This window comes from Somniosus microcephalus, chromosome 4, assembly GCF_052327205.1.
Source record: "Somniosus microcephalus isolate GS21.2 chromosome 4, FLI_Smic_1.0, whole genome shotgun sequence".
NCBI lineage: Eukaryota > Metazoa > Chordata > Chondrichthyes > Squaliformes > Somniosidae > Somniosus > Somniosus microcephalus.
Genome location: NC_140990.1, coordinates 44,884,636 through 44,904,299, shown reverse-complemented (window position 1 = coordinate 44,904,299; position 19,664 = coordinate 44,884,636). Strand labels below are relative to the sequence as shown.

The 19,664-nt window shown below is 51.3% G+C and overlaps 2 pseudogenes; one reads left to right on the top strand and one right to left on the bottom strand.

The window, feature by feature from the left end:
* Positions 1–6,519: 6,519 nt before the first annotated feature.
* Positions 6,520–8,610, bottom strand: LOC147118779 (uncharacterized; annotated as a pseudogene).
* Positions 8,611–14,348: 5,738 nt separating this feature from the next.
* LOC147118778 (uncharacterized) lies at positions 14,349–19,052 on the top strand (annotated as a pseudogene).
* Positions 19,053–19,664: the final 612 nt, after the last annotated feature.

Sequence of the window (19,664 nt, the reverse complement as noted above, 5' to 3'; positions counted from 1 at the left end):
AACAATTCATTATAACTTCCCTTGCTTTTGGAGAGGCGTAGAGTGCAAAAAGCAAGGAAGTTATGATGAAACTGTAGGAGTCCTAGCAAAAAATACTGAACTCGGAGAGGTTCAACAGAAAAGGTTTAATTGTTGAGGCTGCATGCTGAACACGAAAAGCAGTCAGAGACTACACAAAGTACGACTGCCTTTCCAGTGCACAGCTTCGACTGCTCCTCCCCCGCTCTGGGCTTAACTATGTTGCAGATCGAGTTTCTTAAAGGTGTGATCCTTCTTAAAGGCATGACGCCTGATTTATAGTCTACGGACCGGAAAGCGGATTGTGTCCTTTCTGTGATCGGTACGCCACACAGCTCCCCCCAGAATCCACTAGTAGGGAGTGTATGAACCGGCGTGGCGGCTTGATGGCACGGCTGGAACGGCTCTTGGCGGTTGGTGTCGGGAGCGGGGCGGTCGGACGTGTCGGGCTCTTAGGCGGTCTGCCCCGCGGTAGGGGTTGGCCCACTTGAATGGGTTCGTCAGGCTCTAGGTGCGCCAGCTTGAGCCAGTCGACCGACACCTTGTCAGTTCTGCCGCCCACTTTGAGGAGGAAGAACTTGTTCCCCGTCTGGAGTACCCTGTAGGGTCCGTCGTATGGGGGCCGTAGAGGTCCTCGGTGGGCGTCATGGCGCACGAAAACAAATTTGGCCATGTGCAGGCTAGGTCGTACGCGGGTTGCTGGTTCGCCGTGCCGGCCGGTGGGTACCGGAGCGAACTGTTGTGCTTGGTTGGCAAAAGCGCGGCGTTGCTGGTCAGCCGACCAGGGGGTCGTGGCTGTGGGCAGGAACTCTCCGGGTACGCGCAGCGGCTGGCCGTACATGAATTCCGCCGCCGAGGCTTGCAGGTCTTCCTTGACCGCAGAGCGTAGGCCGAGTAGCACCCACGGGAGGCAGTCGATCCAAGCCTCGTCCTCGAGGCTGGCGTGGAGGGACGCCTTCATGGACCTGTGGAATCGCTCGCACAGTCCGTTGGCTTGGGGGTGGTAAGCCGTGGTGCGGTGAACGGCCACCCCGAGGTTTCGGGCGATGGCGGCCCACAGATCAGAGGTGAACTGCGGGCCTCTATCCGACGTCATGTCGGAGGGGACGCCGAACCGAGCGACCCAGGTACCGATGAACGCCCTCGTGATGTCGGCGGTGGTGGTGGACGTCAGTGGAATGGCCTCAGGCCAGTGGGTGGTACGGTCCACGATTGTCAGCAGGTGCGTGTGACCTTGTGATGGCGGCAGGGGGCCGACGAGGTCGATGTGGACGTGGTCGAACCTTCTTTCTGGCACGGTGAACTCCTCGAGTGGGGCTTTGACGTGCTGGTGGATTTTGGCACACTGGCAAGCTATGCAGGACCTGGCCCAGACGCGCACATCTTTGCGCAGGCTGCGCCAGACAAATCGGTTGGCCACCAGTCTAATGGATGCGCGGGTGCCGGGGTGTGAGAGGCCGTGGACGATGTCGAACACCCGTTTTCGCCAGGACGCCGGGAGTATGGGGCGGGGTTGCGCCAAGGAGGTGTCGCATTTGACTGTGATGGCGGACAGGCCGCAGGTGACGTCAGTCAGTCGCAGCCCTGGGAGGGTTGCAGGCGCGGAGAGCAGATCGGGGTCGGTGCGTTGCTCCGCTGCCAGTTGAGCATAGTCCACTGCCAGGTGGGCGCCATGGACGGCGGGGCGGGATAGGCAGTCGGCCACCACGTTGTCTCGACCGGAGACGTGCCGGATGTCCGTGGTGAATTCGGACCCCGCGGCGAGCTGGCGTTGTTGCCTGGCTGACCACGGGTCCGCAGATTTCGCCATTGCGAATGTCGGGTTTGTGGTCGACAAACGCGGTGAAGGGGCGGCCCTCCAGAAGAAATCTAAAATGGCGGACTGCCAGGTACAGTGCGAGGAGCTCGCGGTCAAAGGCGCTGTATTTGGCCTCCGGGGGGCGCAGTTGGCGGCTGAAAAAGGCCAGCGGTTGCCAGGCCCCGTCGACCCACTGTTCGTATACGGCGCCGACCGCGTGGTCGGAGGCGTCTGTGGTGAGGGCCACCCTGGCGTTGGGCTGTGGGTGAGCGAGCATGGTTGCGTCGGCGAGCGCCTTTTTGGTTGAGTCGAAAGCGGTCAACATGTCCGCCAACCACTCGATCGCCATTCTGTCTTTCTTACCCCAGAGGGCTTCGTATAGGGGCCGCATGAGGGAGGCCGCTCCGGGAATGAAGCGGTTGTAAAAGTTGATCATCCCCAAGAACTCCTGGAGGCCTTTGATGGTGGTAGGCCGGGGGAACTGCTGGACGGCTTGCACCTTGGCGGGCAGGGGAATGGCTCCGTCCTGCGTGATGTGGTGGCCGAGGAATTCGATCCTGCTGAGGCCGAATTGGCACTTGGCTGGGCTGATGATGAGCCCGTGCTCACTGAGCCGCTGGAACAGGGTGCGGAGGTGCTCGATGTGTTCCTGCTTGGAGGAACTAGCTACCAGGATATCATCCAGGTAGACAAAGAGGAACTTCAAGTCCCGGAGGACCGAGTCCATGAGTCGCTGGAAGGCCTGGGTCGCGTTTTTGAGGCCGAAGGGCACTCGGAGGAACTCGAATTGCCCAAAAGGGGTGATTATGGCCGTCTTGGGAACGTCCGTGGTGTGGACTGGTGCCTGATGGTAACCGCGCACCAGGTCGACTTTGGAGAAGACTGAGCGGCCGGCCAGTCTAGCCGAGAAGTCTTGAATGTGCGGTATGGGGTACCGATCGGCGTGGTGGCATCGTTTAGGCGCCGGTAGTCCCCGCAGGGGTGCCATCCCCCATCGGGATTGGTGACAATGTGGAGTGGGGAGGCCCAGGGGCTGTTGGAGCGGCGGATGATGCCGAGCTGTTCCATTGTGGCGAACTCGGCCCGCGCGATCTCCAGCTTGGCCGGGTCCAGCCTGTGGGCGTGGGCATACACCGGTGGGCCTGTGGTGGGGATGAAGTGTTCTATCCCGTGCTTAGCAACCTTCGCGGAGAAGGTCGGGTTGGTGAGGGCTGGGAACTCAGCCAGGAGTGCTGAGTAGTCGTCCGTTGAGCGGGCGCGGCACTGCCACGCCATTTCGGTGGGTTGGGGGGGGCCATGGTGCCCGGGATAGGTGACATGGTGTTCATGTCCACGAGGCGGCGCCGAGGCATGTCGACCAACAGGCCGTGGGCGCACAGGAAATCCGCACCGAGGAGCGGGGAGAGCACCTTGGCGGTGATAAACTTCCAGTGGTAGCGGCGGCCTGCGAGGTCGATGGTGACGGTGCAGGTGCCGTACGTCCGGATGTCGGTGCCGTTGGTGGCAGCCAGCGCAGGGCCGCCTCGCTGGATCTCGAGGGCGGACACGAGGATGATGCTGCGCTGCGCACCCGTGTCGCATAGGAAACGGCGTCCGGAGGCGCTGTCCGTAACATACAGCAGCGCGCCTGCTTGCCCCACGGCCATCGTGTAGGCCGGTGTGGGGGCGGTTGGAAACGCGCAGGGATGGCTGCAGTGGCGTGCCTGTGCGCCGAACCGGGTATGGAAGTAGCAGTAGCCCTGGGTCGGAGGGCTTGGGGGACGTGGGGGTCTGGGGGGCCTCGTGACCGAGCTGTGTGGCCACGCGATAGAGGGTGGAGCGCGCGCCGACGCTGCGGAGGCCAGGTCGGGGGTGACGGCGTGGTTGGAGCTGGCGGACAGGAGCTTATCGGCTTCGTCGGCCAGGGCCTCGAGGTCCGTGAGGCTGGACGCCACGATCGCCGGGCGGATGCTGGGAGGTAGTTGGCGGATAAAGAGCGTGTGGAAGAGGGAGCCGGGCGGTTTCTCGTCGGTCAGAGCAAGCATGTGTGAGAGCAAGTCTGACGGCGTGGAGTCACCGAGGCCCGGGAGGCCGAGGAGGTGGCAGTTGCGCAAGAATTGGGAGGCTGTGAATTTTTTAATGAGCGCGGCCTTGAGATGTGCGTACTTGCCTTCCTCCGGAGGGTTTTGTAGTGTTGTCCAGACTTTCGTGATTGTGGAGCTGCCCAGGGAGGCGAGGAGGTAGTCGTACATCGTTGCATCGGCGGTGATGCCGCGGAGTCAGAATTGCGATTCGGCTTGAAGGAACCAGGCGGTGGCCAGGTTCTCCCAGAACTCTGTCAGCTTCACAGAAACTGCGTTTGTGTCAGCCATGGTTACGCTTAGGAGTCATCCTGAGCGTCGGGGTCACCAATGTAGGGGTCTACGTACTCCTAGCAAAAAATACTGAACTCGGAGAGGTTCAACAGAAAAGGTTTAATTGTTGAGGCTGCATGCTGAACACAAAAAGGAGTCAGAGACTACACAAAGTATGACTGCCTTTCCAGTGCACAGCTTCGACTGCTCCTCCCCCGCTCTGGGCTTAACTATGTTGCAGATCGAGTTTCTTAAAGGTGTGATCCTTCTTAAAGGCATGACGCCTGATTTATAGTCTACGGACTGGAAAGCAGATTGTGTCCTTTCTGTGATCGGTACGCCACAAAACTGTGTAAAAGACTGGAGTCAGCTGTGGCTCAGTGGATAGCAGAGTCAGAAGGCTGTGGGTTCAAGTCCCGCTCCAGGGACGTGGGTTCAAATTCCGCTCCAGGGACGCTCCAGGGACTTGAGCACATAAAGTGAGGCTGACACTCCAGTGCAGTGCTGAGGGAGTGCCGCATTATCGGAGGGGCCGTACTGAGGGAGTGCTGCACTGTCGGACAGGCAGCACTGAGGGAGCGCTGCACTGTTGGAGGGGCAGTACTGAGGGAGTGCCGCACTGTCAGAGGGGTAGTACTGAGGGAGTGCCGCACTGTCGGAGGGGCAGGACTGAGGGAGCGCTGCTCCATCGGAGGGGGAGTACTACGGGAGCACCGCACTGTCGGGGGAAGCAATGCTGTGGGAGCGCCGCATTGTCGGAGGGGCAGTAATGAAGGAGCGCTGCAGTGTCAGAGGTGTTGTCCTATGCATGAGACGTTAAACCAAAGCCCCCGTCTGCCCACTCAGGTGGATGTAAAAGATCCCGTGGTGCTATTTTGAAGAAGTTATTCCCGGTGTTTTGAGCCCAATATTTATCCCTCAATCAACATGACGAAAAAGCAGATTATCTGGTCATTATCACATTGCTGATTGTGGGAGCTTGCTGTGCGCAAATTGGCTGCCGCATTTCCCACATTACAACAGTGACTACAGTTCAAAAAGTACTTCATTGGTGTAAAGCGCTTTGGGACATCCGGTGGTCATGAAAGGCGGTTAAGAAGGCAAATTGTATGCTGGCCTTCATTACAAGAGGATTTGAGTACAGGAGTAAAGAAGTCTTACTCCAATTATATCTTCTTCTTAGGCAGTCCCTCGGAACCGAGGATGAATTGCTTACACATTATAAATGAGTTCTCAGGTGACTGATGAGTCCACACAGGTGGGGCAGATGGTGGTTGAAGAGGCGGGTAGGTGGTGTGCTTGGGTTGACGTCTGCTCCTTGCGCTTGGCTTATGCTTGCTCCCGGCGAAGAGACTCGAGGTGTTTGGCACCTTCTCGGATGCTTCTTCTCCACTTTGTGCGGTCTTCGGCCAGGAATTCCCAGGTGTCGGTGGGGATGTTACACTTTTTCAAGGAGGCTTTGAGGGTGTTCTTGAAGCATTTCCTCTGCCCACCTGGGGCTCTCTTGCCGTACCGGAGCTCTGAGTAGAGCGCTTGTTTTGGGAGTCTCGTATCGGGCATGCGGACAGTGTGACTCGTCCATCGGAGCTGATCGAGCGTGGTCAAAGCTTCGATGCTGGGGATGTTGGCCTGAGTGAGAACACTGACGTTGGTGCGTCTATCCTGCCAATGAATTTGCAGGATCTTGCGGAGGCAGCGTTCGTGGTACCTCTCCAGTGCACCTCAAAGCACTGGAGAGGTACCACCAACACTGCCTCCAATTATATAGGGCCTTGGTGAGACCACACCTGGAGCACTGTGTACAATTTAGTCTCCTTACCTAAGGAAGGATATACTTGCCATAGAGGGAGTGCAACAAAGGTTCACGAGATTGATTCCTGGGATGGCGGGTCTGTCGTATGAGAAAAGATTGAGTAAACTAGACCTGTATTCTCTTGAATTCAGAAGAATGAGGGGATCTCATTGAAGCATACAAAATTATTACAGGGCTTGATAGGGTGGATGCTGGGAGAATGTTTCCCTTGGCTGGGGAGTCTAGAACCAGGGGCCACAGCCTCAGGATAAAGGGTAGGCCATTCAGGACTGAGATGAGAAGAAATTTCTTCACACAGAGGATGGTGAATCTTTGGAATTCTCTACCCCAGAGGGCGGTGGAGGCTCAGTCATTGGGTATATTCACAACAGAAGTCGATAGATTTCTGACTAGTAAGGGCATCAAGGGATATGGCGATAGGGCTGGTGAATGGAGTTGAGGCAGAAGATCAGCCATGATCTAATTGAATGGCGGAGCAGGCTCGAATGGCCACTCCTGCTCCTATTTCTTATGTTCTTATGTTCTACATGTTATACATAATTCAGGTTACCATTGCATACAGTTGATGATTACAGACTTTTATATTTAATTCCTACACACGATTATAAATCCATTACTGATGATTATAAGATACTGATGATTATAAGATAGTAAAGCAAGTATTCTAAAAACCAACTAATCCATGATAATCTTACACTATTGTATATAAGTGTCAAACAAATCAGTTTTCTTTTGAACAAAGTGTGTTGAGTCCTTCATATCTCAATAAGACAAGCTGATTAATAGTAGTTTCTAACCTTAACCACTACCTCCTAAGCTTAATATCCTATTGACTACCCCCCAACCACTAACCCCAATCCTAACCAATAACCAGTAACCCCAACCACTAGCCCCAATCCTAACCAATAACCACGAACCCTAACCACTAACCCCAATCCTAACCAATAACCACTAACCCCAATCCTAACCAATAACCACTAGCCCCAACCTCTGACCCCTAAGCCTACACCCTAACCCCAGCCCCTAACCAAGGATCATTGACAGGGATCAATGGAGGAGCTAAAGACCTGATAAAGGAAGTATTTGAAACAATTATCTCGATTAAAGAAATAGTGCAAGGTATGTTAGTAACAAGAGATTAATCGACAGGACCATCAAAATCAGCAATGACAATTACAAAGATCAGAACATTTCAAAGGCTGGCATACGCAATATTTGTGGAGGAGTTTTACTGAATCGGATCCAAGAGATGTTAAACGATACAGAAGATAACAGATTTCAAATCTTATGCAAGATGGTTCTGTAAAGGGGCGGTTCAAAGGAATTTCAGATGAGTGTAAAGTGAGACACTGCAGTTCAGTCTATGACACCCACAAGCCATGTACTCAAATGGAACAAGTTTGGGGTTTGATGTGGTAGAAGGTGAAGTAGATGAGAACTGAAATAATCTAGCGTAAAGAAAAGGCCCAAAAATGGAACAGTCGGTAACAGAACATCAATTAGACTCCTCTTATCATGGAGAAATCAAATATTAGACACACTGTGTGTTTGAAACAAAGCTGATTTATTCAATATTTGTCCAGAATATTAATTTCAAGCCCAGCTATACAAGTTATCAGCAGAAACAAAGCCCAATTGCCAGAGTGAACATGGTTCAGTCCTGGATGTGAATAACAGCAGAATCCAACCCCTGCGATCACTGGTGAACTCGCTGGTGTCTTAGCAGGTGGGATGAATGGCTGAATCCCTTCCCACACACGCAGCAGGTGAACGGCCTCTCCCCAGTGTGAACTCGCTCGTGATTAAGCAGGTTAGACTTCGAAGTGAAAACCTTCCCACAATAAGAGCAGGTGAAAGATTTCTCCTCAGTGTGAACTCGCTGCTGTCTCAGCAGAATGCATGACTGAGTGAATCCCTTCCTACACACGGAGCAGGGGAATGGTCTCTCCCCAGTGTGAGTGCATTCATGGGTCAGCAGGTCGCTTGTGCTTTTAAAGCTCTTCTCACAATCAGAACATCTAAATGGTCTCTTAACAGTGTGAACAAGTTGGTGTGTCAGAAGATGGGATGACTGAATGAATCCCTTCCCACACACAGAGCAGGTGAATGGCCTCTCGCCAGTGTGAATTTGCTGGTATCTGGAGATGGTATAACTGAGTGAATCCCTTCCCACATTCAATACACGTGAACGGCCTCTCCCCAGTGTGAACTCTCTGGTGTATCTGGAGCTTGGATAACTCTGCGAATCCTCTCCCACACACGGAGCAGGAGAACGGTTTCTCCCCAGTATGAACTCGCTGGTGTGTATCGAGGCTGGATGACTGAGTGAATCCCTTCCCACATTCAGAGCAGGTAAACGGCCTCTTCCTGGTGTGACTGCGCTGATGAGTTTCCAGCTCAGATGGGTAATTGAATCCCTTCCCACAGTCCCCACATTCCCATGGTTTCTCCGTGCTCCAGGTGTCCTTGTGTCTCTCCAGGTTGGATGATCAGTTGAAGCCTCGTCCACACACAGAACACGTGTTCGGTTTCTCCCCGCTGTGAACGGTGCGATGTCTTTTCAGGCTGTGTAACTGGTTAAAGCTCTTTCCACACTCAGTGCACTGGAACACTCTCACTCGGGTGTGTGGGTCTCGGTGCTTTTCCCATCACACTGATGTTTGAAATCTTTCCTCACAGACAGAACAAACATTTTTCCTTCCACATTCAAAAGCTGGTGATATTCGGGTCCTGATGAATGGAGTGACTCTGTCAGATCTTGATGTGATGTTTGGTTTGAGTTTGTGGTGTGTAAATGCTGCCTTTCTCACAGCCTGTAAAAGGAGTTTACAAAAGCCATCACTGAGAGTCCAGGATAGAAATTGACAAGGTTCTCTCCTCCTGGTTCCTGGCCAAGGGGGCCACGCATGCGCCCTGCTGCCCCTTGAGCCTCTCCTGTCACCGGGAGAAAGCCCCGCAGCTGCTGCCCCGGTCGGGGCAAACGTCCGGCCCGAAGGCTCTTGTTCGGGGCCTGAGGCCCACCCTGGGTGTGTGTGAAGCGGATAATGTTGAGTGTTTTAATAATGGGGCCTGGGGCCGCACTCGGGGTGTGAGCAGCCCGCGTCACCCCGGGGTTCATGAACCCACTCCCTGAGCTCGGGGTGTGAGCGGCCCGCGACCCCCCGGGGTTCATGAACCCACTCCCTGAGCTCGGGGTGTGAGCAGCCCGCGTCACCCCGGGGTTCATGAACCCACTCCCTGAGCTCGGGGTGTGAGCAGCCCGCGTCCCCCCAGGGTTCATGAACCCGCTCCCTGAGCTCGGGGTGTGAGCAGCCCGCGTCCCCCCCGGGGTTCATGAACCCGCTCCCTGAGCTCTCTCACCTGATGCGTCAGTGACTGCTGCCAAGGTCCGCGCATGCTCAGCTCACACTGCCCGGGTGACTGACGGGAGCTCCGGACCAATAGGAAGAGCGGGGCGGGGCTGGAGTAACGAGCAGGTGGCGGGTCCTCCAACCAATCAGTGTGAGGGGCGGGGCTTGACCTTTAAACCTGAACAACAGAAGGTGAGCTGAGCATGTGCGGGAGAGGCTGATTGTTGGGCAGTGTGAGCTGAGCATGCGCGGGAGAGGCTGATTGTTGGGCAGTGTGAGCTGAGCATGCGCGGGTGGAGAGGCTGCAGCAGGTCAGAGGGGGGCGGGTTAATGAACCCCGGGGGGACGCGGGCTTCACACACCCCGAGTGCGGCCCCAGGCCCGATTATAAGAGTAGTGAACATTATCCGCCGCCACCCGCGGGTTCCCGTTTCACTCCGGCCCGAGCCTCAACAAAGCGGCAAACTCCGGGACTGAGTCAGGGAGCGTCTGTAAATGGAGGAGAAATGGGGACTGGTCAGGGAGCGTCTGTAAATGGAGGAGAAATGGTGACTGGTCAGGGAGCGTCTATAAATGGAGGAGAAATGGTGACTGGTCAGGGAGCGTCTGTAAATGAAGGAGAAATGGAGACTAGTCAGGGAGCGCCTGTAAATGGAGGAGAAATGGGGACTGGTCAGGGAGCGTCTGTAAATGGAGGAGAAATGGTGACTGGTCAGGGAGCGTCTGTAAATGAAGGAGAAATGGAGACTAGTCAGGGAGCGCTTGTAAATGGAGGAGAAATGGGGACTGGTCAGGGAGCGTCTGTAAATGGAGGAGAAATGGTGACTGCTCAGGGAGTGTCTGTAAATGGAGGAGAAATGGTGACTGGTCAGGGAGTGTCTGTAAATGAAGGAGAAATGGAGACTAGTCAGGGAGCGTCTGTAAATGGAGGAGAAATGGTGACTGGTCAGGGAGAATCTGTAAATGGAGGAGGAATGGGCATTGGGCAGGGAGCGTCTGTAAATAGAGGAGAAATGGTGACTGGTCAGGGAGCGTCTGTAAATGGAGAAATGGAGACTCGTCAGAGAGCGTCTGTAAATGGTGACTGGTCAGGGAGTGTCTGTAAATGGGGGAGAAATGGAGACTCATCAGGGAGCGTCTGTAAATGGGGGAGAAATGGAGACTTGTCAGGGAGCGGCTGTAAATGGTGACTGGTCAGGGAGTGTCTGTAAATGGTGACTGGTCAGGGAGCTTCTGTAAATGAAGGAGAAATGGAGACTGGTCAGGAAGCGTCTGTAAATGGAGGAGAAATGGAGACTGGTCAGGGAGTGTCTGTAAATGGAAGAGAAATGGTGACTGGTCAGGGAGCGTCTGTAAATGGATGAGGAATGGTGACTGGTCAGGCAGCATCTGTAAATGGAGGAGTAATGGTGACTGGTAAGGGAGCGTCTGTAAATGAAGGAGAAATGGATACTGGTCAGGGAGCGTCTATAAATGAAGGAGAAATGGTGACTGGTCAGGGAGTGTCTGTAAATGGAGGAGAAATGGTGACTGGTCAGGGAGCGTCTGTAAATGGAGGAGAAGTGGAGACTGTTCAGGGAGCATCTGTAAATGAAGGAGAAATGGTGACAGGTCAGGGAGCATCTGTAAATGAAGGAGAAATGGAGACTGGTCAGGGAACGTGTGTAAATTGAGGAGAAATGGAGACTGGTCAGGGAGCCTCTGTAAATTTAGGAGAAATGGAGACTGGTCAGGGAGCGTGTGTAAATGGAGGAGAAATGGTGACTGGTCAGGGAGCATCTGTAAATGGAGGAGAAATGAGGATTGGTCAGGGAGCATCTGAAAATGGAGGAGAAATGGTGTCTGGTCAGCGAGCGTATGTAAATGAAGGAGAAATGGAGACTGGTCAGTGAGCGTATGTAAATGAAGGAGAAATGGAGACTGGTCAGGGAGCGTCTGTAAATGAAGGAGAAATGGTGACTGGTCAGGGAGCGTCTGTAAATGAGGGAGAAATGGTGACTGGTCAGGGAGCAATATTATCATAAGTATTAAAATAGAAAGGGATTGTCATCTTGGATAAAATAGGAGATCTGAAATTAGTTGGCGCTCCAGGTCCAGATGATATCCACTCACGGGTGTTTAAAGAGATGGGACGGTGCTCTGTGAGCCCCTTGCCTGTATCATCAACAGCTCCATAGAGTCAGGGATTGTTCCCTGGGATTGGAAGCTAGCTCTCGTCATTCCCATTTTAAAAACAGGGAGAATCAGAGCCAGAGTGTGACCTCTATCTCAGGGAAGATGCCTGAAGGGATCCTGAGAGATGCTGTTTATGGTCACTGGGAAAGGGAAGGATCCATAAGAAATACTCACACAGCTTCTGGAAAAGATGGTCGATTCCCACAAACTTGCTTTAGTCGGACGTGGGACTTGCCTGTTTACTCTGCTTGATGGATCAATATAAGATACGGTAGAGGACGGAGAACCTGCTCATCTTAAAGTTGTTGACGCTCAACTCTTGGACCTATTAATTAAATAATAAGACAAGGCGTTAGCTGGAATCTAACACCCACTTCTCTCTGCTCCTCTACTCCTCTTAAAGGTTTACTATTTAGATTTTTTAATTGAATTGGGATGTGGACATCGCTGGCAAGGCCAGCATTTATTGCCCATCCCCAGTTGCCATTGAGAAGCTGGTCTTGAGCTGCCTTATTGAATCGCTACAGTCCGTGTGGTGAAGGTGCTCCCACAGTGCTGTTATAGAGGGAGTTCCAGGATTTGGAACCAGCGATGATGAAGGAATGGCGATATATTTACAAGTCAGGCTGCTGTGTGTAATTTGGAGGGGATCTTGCAGGTGGTGGTGTTCCCATGTGCCTGCTGTCCTTGTCCTAGGTGGAGGAGGTCGCGGGTTTGGGAGGTGCTGTCAAAGAAGCCTTGGTGCAGTGCATCATGTAGATGGTACACCCTGCAGCCACGGTACGCCGGTGGTGGAGGGAGTGAATGTTTAAGGTGGTGGATGGGGAGCCCATCAAGCGGGCTGCTTTGTCCTGAATGGTGTCGAGGCTCTTGAGTGTTTTTGGAGCTGCACTCATCCAGGCAAGTGGAGAGTATTTCCATCACACTCCTGACTTGTGCCTTGTAGATGGTAGAAAGGCTTTGGGGAGTCAGGAGGTGAGACACTTGCAGCAGAATACCCAGCCTCTGAACTGCTCTTGTAGCCATAGTATTTATGTGGTTGGTCCAGTTAAGTTTCTGGTCAATGGTAACCCCCAGAATGTTGATGGTGAAAGATTCAGTGATGGTAATGCAGTTGAATGTCAAGGGTCAGTGATTAAACTCTCTCTTGTTAGAGATAGTCCATGCCTGGCACTTGTGTGGCACAAATGTTACTTGCCACTTATCAGCTCTGACCTGAACGTCATCCAAATCTTGCTGCCTGCGGGCACGGACTACTTCATTAACTGAGGAGTTGCGAATGGAATTGATCACTGTGCAATCATCAATGAACATCCCCACTTCTGACCTTATGGTAAGTGAAGGACATTGATGAACCAGCTGAAGATGGTTAAGCCTAGGACACTTCCCTGAGGAACTCCTGCAGCGATGTCCTGGGGCTGAGATACTTGACCTCCAACAACCACAACTATCTTCCTTTGTGCTCGGTGTGACTCCAGCCAGTGGAGCGTTTTCCGCCTGATTCCCTTTGACTTCAATTTTACTCGGGCTCCTTGATGCCACACTCGGTCAAATGCTGCCTTGATGTCAAGAGCAGTCACTCTCCCCTCACCTCTCGAATTCAGCTCTTCTGTCCATGTTTGGATTAAGTCTGTAATGAGGTCTGGAGCCGAACGGTCATGGTGGAACCCAAACTGAACATCGGTGAGCAGGTTATTGGTGAGTAAGTGCCGTTTGATTGCACTGTCGATGACACCTTCCATGACTTTGCTGATGATTGAGAGCAGAGTGATGGGGCAGTAATTGGCTGGATTGGATTTGTCCTGCTTTTTGTGGACAGGACATACCTGGGCAATTTTCCACATTGTCTAAAGTCTCCTCCTTTGTCTCGGAGTCAGTTTTTGACTGATTCCACTCGAGTGAAGCTCCTTGGAAGGTTTTACGATGTTATAGGCGCTATGTAAATGAAAGTTGTTGTTGCTGTGCTACCATTGGCTTCAGCTTTGCCAGACAGAATCAGCCAGGGCCGGCGGCTGTGCTGGTCCCCATGGTCGAAATGTTGGCAGCACGCTGTATCAGCTCACAGCTCAGAATTAGCAATGTGCTGGAGGGCAGAGAGTGACTGGGGCCGAACCCCACCATCACACAGCACCTTCAGTATAGGCTCACAGCTCAGAATTACCACTTGGTGAGGTACTGGAGGGCAGACAGTGACTGGGACCAAAGCCCACGATCACACAGCACCTTCAGTATAGGCTCACAGCTCAGAATTACCACTTGGTGAGGTTCTGGAGGGCAGAGAGTGACTGGGGCCGAACCCCACCATCACACAGCACCTTCAAGAGTGAAATGGAGAAAAATTCGAGCATGCGATAAATCGGGATTTCAAACAGCGAGGATGAGGTGATGAGAGAGTGTGTGGGACGAGGGTTTTATAGCTTAGGAGGGGCAAGAGAGGAAAGAATGTTCCAGGGAAACGAGTACTGTCTGTTCAGAATTTCTATCCTGTCCGTAACTCGATGTAAAGTTATGAGGACAAGTTGCACAGACTGGGCTTGTATTCCCTTGAATATAGAAGATTACGGGGTGATCTGGTTGAGGTGTTTAAGATGATTAAAGGAGTTGACAGGGTAGATAGAGAGAAACGGTTTCCTCTGATGGGAGAGTCCACAACAAGGGGACAGAACCTTCCAACTAGAGCTCGGCCGTTCAGGGGTGATTTTCAGGAAGCACATCTTCACACAAAGGGTATTGGAAATCTGGAACTCTCTCCCCAAAAAACTGTCGAGTCTGAGGGTCAATTGAAAGTTTCAAAACTGAGTGTGCTAGATTTTTATTAAGCAAGAGTACTAAAGGTTACAGAACCGCGGCAGGTAAACGCAGTTAAGATACAGACCAGCCATGATCTAATAGAATGGCGGAACAGGCTTGAGGGGCTGAATGGCCTCCTCCTGTTCCTATGTTGCTACCTACAGCGATGACTTTTGTAAACTCCTTTTACAGGGTGTTAGAAGGGGAGGATTTGCAGACTGGAAACTCAAACCAAACATCACATCAAGATCTGACAGAGTCACTCCATTCATCAGGACCTGAATATCATCAGCCTTTGAATGTGGAAGGAGAAATGTTTGTCTGTTCTGTCTGTGGGAAAAGATTTCAAACATCAGTGTGACTGGAAAAGTACCGAGACACACACACCCGAGTGAGAGTGTTCCAGTGCACTGACTGTGGAAAGAGCTTTAACCAGTTATACAGCCTGAATAAACATCGCACCGTTCACAGCGGGGAGAAACCGTACACGTGTTGTGTGTGTGGACGAGGCTTCAACTAATCGTCCAACCTGGAGAGACACAAGGACACCCGCACCATGGAGAAACCGTGGAAATGTTGGGACTGTAGGAAGGGATTAAGTTCCCCGTCCAAGCTGGAATCCCATCAGCGCAGTCACACTGGGGAGAGGGGGTTCACCTGCTCCATGTGTGGGAAGGGATTCCCTCTTTCATCCCTCCTGGTGAGACACCAGCGAGTTCACACTGGGGAGAGGCCGTTCACCTGCTCCGTGTGTGGGAAGGGATTCACTCGGTCATCCCACCTGCTGAAACACCAACTTGTTCACTCTGATAAGAGACCTTTTAAATGTTCTAAGTGTGAACTGAGCTTTAAAATTGCAAGTGGTCTACTGAGACACCAACGCACTCACACCAGGGAGAGGCCGTTCACCTGCTCCATGTGCGGGAAGGGATTCACTAATTCATCCAAACTGCTGTCACACCAGCGAGTTCACACTGACGAGAGACCTTATCAATGCCTGGACTGCGGGAAGCGCTTTAAAATTTCCAGGGAACTGACATGCCATCAACATGTTCACACTGATGAGGCCGTTCAGGTGCTCTCACTGCGGGTCTGGGTTCAGGCAGTCATTTCACCTCACTGTACACCAGCGCACTCACACTGGAGAGAGACCGTTCACCTGCCCTGTGTGTGGGAAGGGATTCACTCAGTCATCCCACCTCACTGATCATCAACTCGTTCACACTGATGAGAGACCTTTTAAATGTTCTGACTGTGAGAAGAGATTTGAAAGCAACAGGAAACTGATACAACACGAACGCACTCACACTGGGGATTGGCCGTTCACCTGCTCCGTGTGTGGGAAGGGATTTCCTCTGTCATCCCACCTGGTGAGACACCAGCGAGTTCACACTGGGGAGAGGCCGTTCACCTGCTCCGTGTGTGGGAAGGGATTCACTAGTTCATCCAACCTGCTTAAACACCAATGAGTTCACATGTGACTGCAGGGGTTGGATTCTGTTGTTGCTGCTGTTAATCACATCCAGGACTGAACCATGTTCATTCTGACAGTTGGGGTTTGTTTCTGCTGATGTTAATAACCCCTATAACTGGGCTGGAGTATAATATTCTGGATATATGTCAAATAAATCTGTTTTATTTTAAACACATTGCTGTAGATTTTTTCTTTCCCACCTGAGTGTTTAGCATCACCTGGCTGGAGCTCAGAAAGGACAATCTGGGGGAGGATCATACGGCGGGAACAGAACTTCAGCCTGGACACAGTCCTTCAGGGCCACACTGAGAGGGGCAAACGGCATTTTGGTCTTTCTCGTCTCTTCACTGACAGCAAAGTCGCCGTGCGGGTTAATCTCGAGGCCTGTAAGATGGGAAAAGAGAACGGAATAAAAGTGAAAAAGGAAAAACGGAAAAAAGGAAGATAAAAGGCAAAACAAAGTAATATCGGCAAGGAATAATGAATGTCTTGATGGCTGGGTCCTGTGAGTGATAACAGCAAGAAGAAGGAAATTTGAGTCGTCGTTTTCCTCTTTTACGGGATTTGAGAAAGTGGTCGGCTTCTTTTCTGTGGAAAGGTTGAAGACTGTGAACAAGGATCATGACATTATATGGTTAGATAACATCAAGTAAAAATGAGGAGTTATTAGAGTGCCAATAGGACTGGCGTGGAACTGGTATTTACTTGTTTTGTTGAAGAAGTTTCGGGTTTCTGGTTAAAAGTAGTTTACTTGAAGTTTTAATTGATTTCTGATATGGTTGTGGGACTATATTGTGGTGTTATTTAGTGTTAAAGCCTTCCTTAACGTACGAACGATCGAACGCTCTAGTGAACGCACGCATGCGGACACAAATAATACACACACACACGCATACACAGTGGAACTTACGTTCGACCGAATGAAGGGCCCTCACTCCCCAGGATGAAAGTGGGCATCCTACTGGGTGAGCGTGAGGCCTGCCTGGACGGATGAACGAACGCACGCATGCATGCAGGTAGACAAATGACACGCACGCACGCAAACATGCACAATGGAATTAAGCTTGAGCGAATGAACGGAGGAATGAATGACCGAATGATTGAGCAATGCCAGTAGGACTGGCGTATACGGGTTCTTTCTTTTCTTGGTTTATTAAATAGTGGCAGTTTGTACTATAAACATTATTGATTTACCTGTAAAAATTTATTATTGTATCTGTATTGTTGACCATAAAGCTGTTCGGAGGCTTTATCCTTTTAATTGTAGTCAATGAATGTAATGGATTTACTATGTAATTGATGAGTTGTATAAGTACTGTTGTACCTGAATGTTTAAATAAAAATAAATAAACCCCGGGGGGACGCGGGCTTCACACACCCCGAGTGCGGCCCAGGCCCGATTATAAGAGCAGTGAACATTATCTGCCCCCACCCGCGGGTTCACGTTTCACTCCGGCCCGAATCTCAACAAAGCGCCAAACTCCGGGACAGACAGGAAGTGAGTCAGGGAGCATCTGTAAATGGAGGAGAAATGGTGACTGGTCAGGGAGCGTCTGTAAATGGAGGAGAAATGGAGACTGGTCAGGGAGCATCTGTAAGTGAACAGAAATGGAGACTGGTCAGGGAGCGTCTGTAAATGGAGGAGAAATGGTGACTGGTCAGGGAGTGTCTGTAAATGGAGGAGAAATGGAGACTGGTCAGGGAGCGGCTATAAATGGAGGAGAAATGGTGACTGGTCAGGGAGCGTCTGTAAATGGAGGAGAAATGGAGACTGGTCAGGGAGTGTCTGTAACTGGAGGAGAAATGGTGACTGGCCAGGGAGCGTCTGTAAATGGAGGAGGAATGGTGACTGGTCAGGGAGCATCTGTAAATGGAGGAGAAATGGAGACTGGTCAGGGAGTGTCTGTAAATGGAGGAGAAATGGAGACTGGTCAGGGAGAAATCATTCAGCATTTTTTGGGGATTGGTTTGTGTGAACAAATATATCAGTGATTTTAATGAGAGTTTTTCTGTGTCCCAGCTCCTGTAAATACTGGCTGGAAAGGGACTGGACTCTCAGGAGGCTCCACACTGCTGACTGCTCGTGTGTCAGTGATCTCCCATCAGATTAATGTGCTTCTGCTGTGGTTGTGTTTAATAAAGTGCCCGAAGCCCTCACTGTAACACGCTCACATATCCCACCTGCAGTGTAATGTCCGTGCTGTGTGCTTCCTGTCCAATATCCCCCTGATCCCTGGCTCTCCTGTTGCACCAACTCAGTATAACGGGACAAGAAGTGCCAGCTCAAGAGATTCCCAAATCAGGGACGGAATGAAAGGTTCAGACATGTGGAATGTTAATCTTACACAATGTGCGAGATGCTGAGCACCCGCCCAACATTTCACCACCACACCTTCTTTCAAATAGTTTCTTCAATCTCTCTTCTGAAGCCATGGTTTTGTGACAGAGTCAGGTGGGTGAGAAAGCTGGGATTGGAGGAAAATACTATGGGGGTGGTTTTCAGGAGAGGGAGGAGGGAGAGTGTGTGGGACCGGGATTTACAGCTTTAGGAGTAAGAACAAACAATGTTCCACAGAAACTAAAATTGTCTGTTCTGAATTTCTATCCTGTAATTACAATGCTGCCTTTATAAACTCCTTTTAAAGGCTGTTGGAAGGGGAGGATTTGTAGACAGGAAACTCAAACCAAACATCACTTCAAGATCTGACAGAGTCACTCGGTTCACAGGACCTGAATAACACTGGCCTTTGAACATAGAATGAGAAATGTTTTAACCAGTTTCACAGCCTGAAAAAACATCACACTGTTCACAGCGGGGAGAAACCGTACATGTGTTGTGTGTGTGGATGAGGCCTCAACTGATCATCCAAGCTGGAGAGACACAAGGACACCCGCACCACGGAGAAACTGTGGAAATGTGGGGACTGTGAGAAGGGATTCCATTACCCATACCAGCTGGAAGCTCATCGAAGCAGTCACACTGGGGAGAGGCCGTTCACCTGCTCCGTGTGTGGGAAGGGATTCACTCAGTCATCCAACCTGCTGGCACACCAGCGAGTTCACACTGGGGAGAGGCCGTTCACCTGCACCTTGTGTGGGAAGGGATTCACTCAGTCATCCAACCTGCTGGCACACCAGCGAGTTCACACTGGGGAGAGGCCATTCACCTGCACCTTGTGTGGGAAGGGATTCGCTCAGTCATCCAACCTGCTGAGACACCAGCGAGTTCACAACTGACTGCAGGGGTTGGATTCTGCTGTTATTGCTGCTGTTAATCACATCCAGGCCTGAACCATGTTTATTCTGACAGTTGGAGATATTTTCTGCTGATGTCAATAACTCCTGTAACTGGGCTGGAGTTTAATATTCTGGCTATATGTTAAATAGATCAGCTTTGTTTTAAACATGTTGTTGTAGATTTTTCTCTTTCCCACCTGAGTGTTTAGCATCACCTGGCTGGAGCTCAGAAAGGACAATCTGGGGGAGGATCGTACAGCGGGAACAGAACTCCAGCCTGGACACAGTCCTTCAGGGCCACACTGAGAGGGGCAAACGGCACTTTGGTCTCTATCGTCTTCTCGGGCGAATTTCTCATGTGTGTTCAGGATAATTTTCTGCAACAATATGTTCTAGAACCAACAAGGGGGCAGGCCATATTAGATTTAGGAATGTACCAGATTTAGTGAACAGCCTCACGGTGAGTGAACATTTATCTAACAGCGATCATAACATGATCAAGTTCCACATTATGTTTGAAAGGGAGAAATGCGAAACAGCTACTAAGATTCTAGTGTTAGTTCAGGGCAACTTCAACGGGATGAGACAGAGACTGTCCACAGTAAACTGGGGAAATCTGTTAATGGGTAAAACAACAGAAGATCAGAGGGAGATGTTCAAAAAATAATTTACGGTG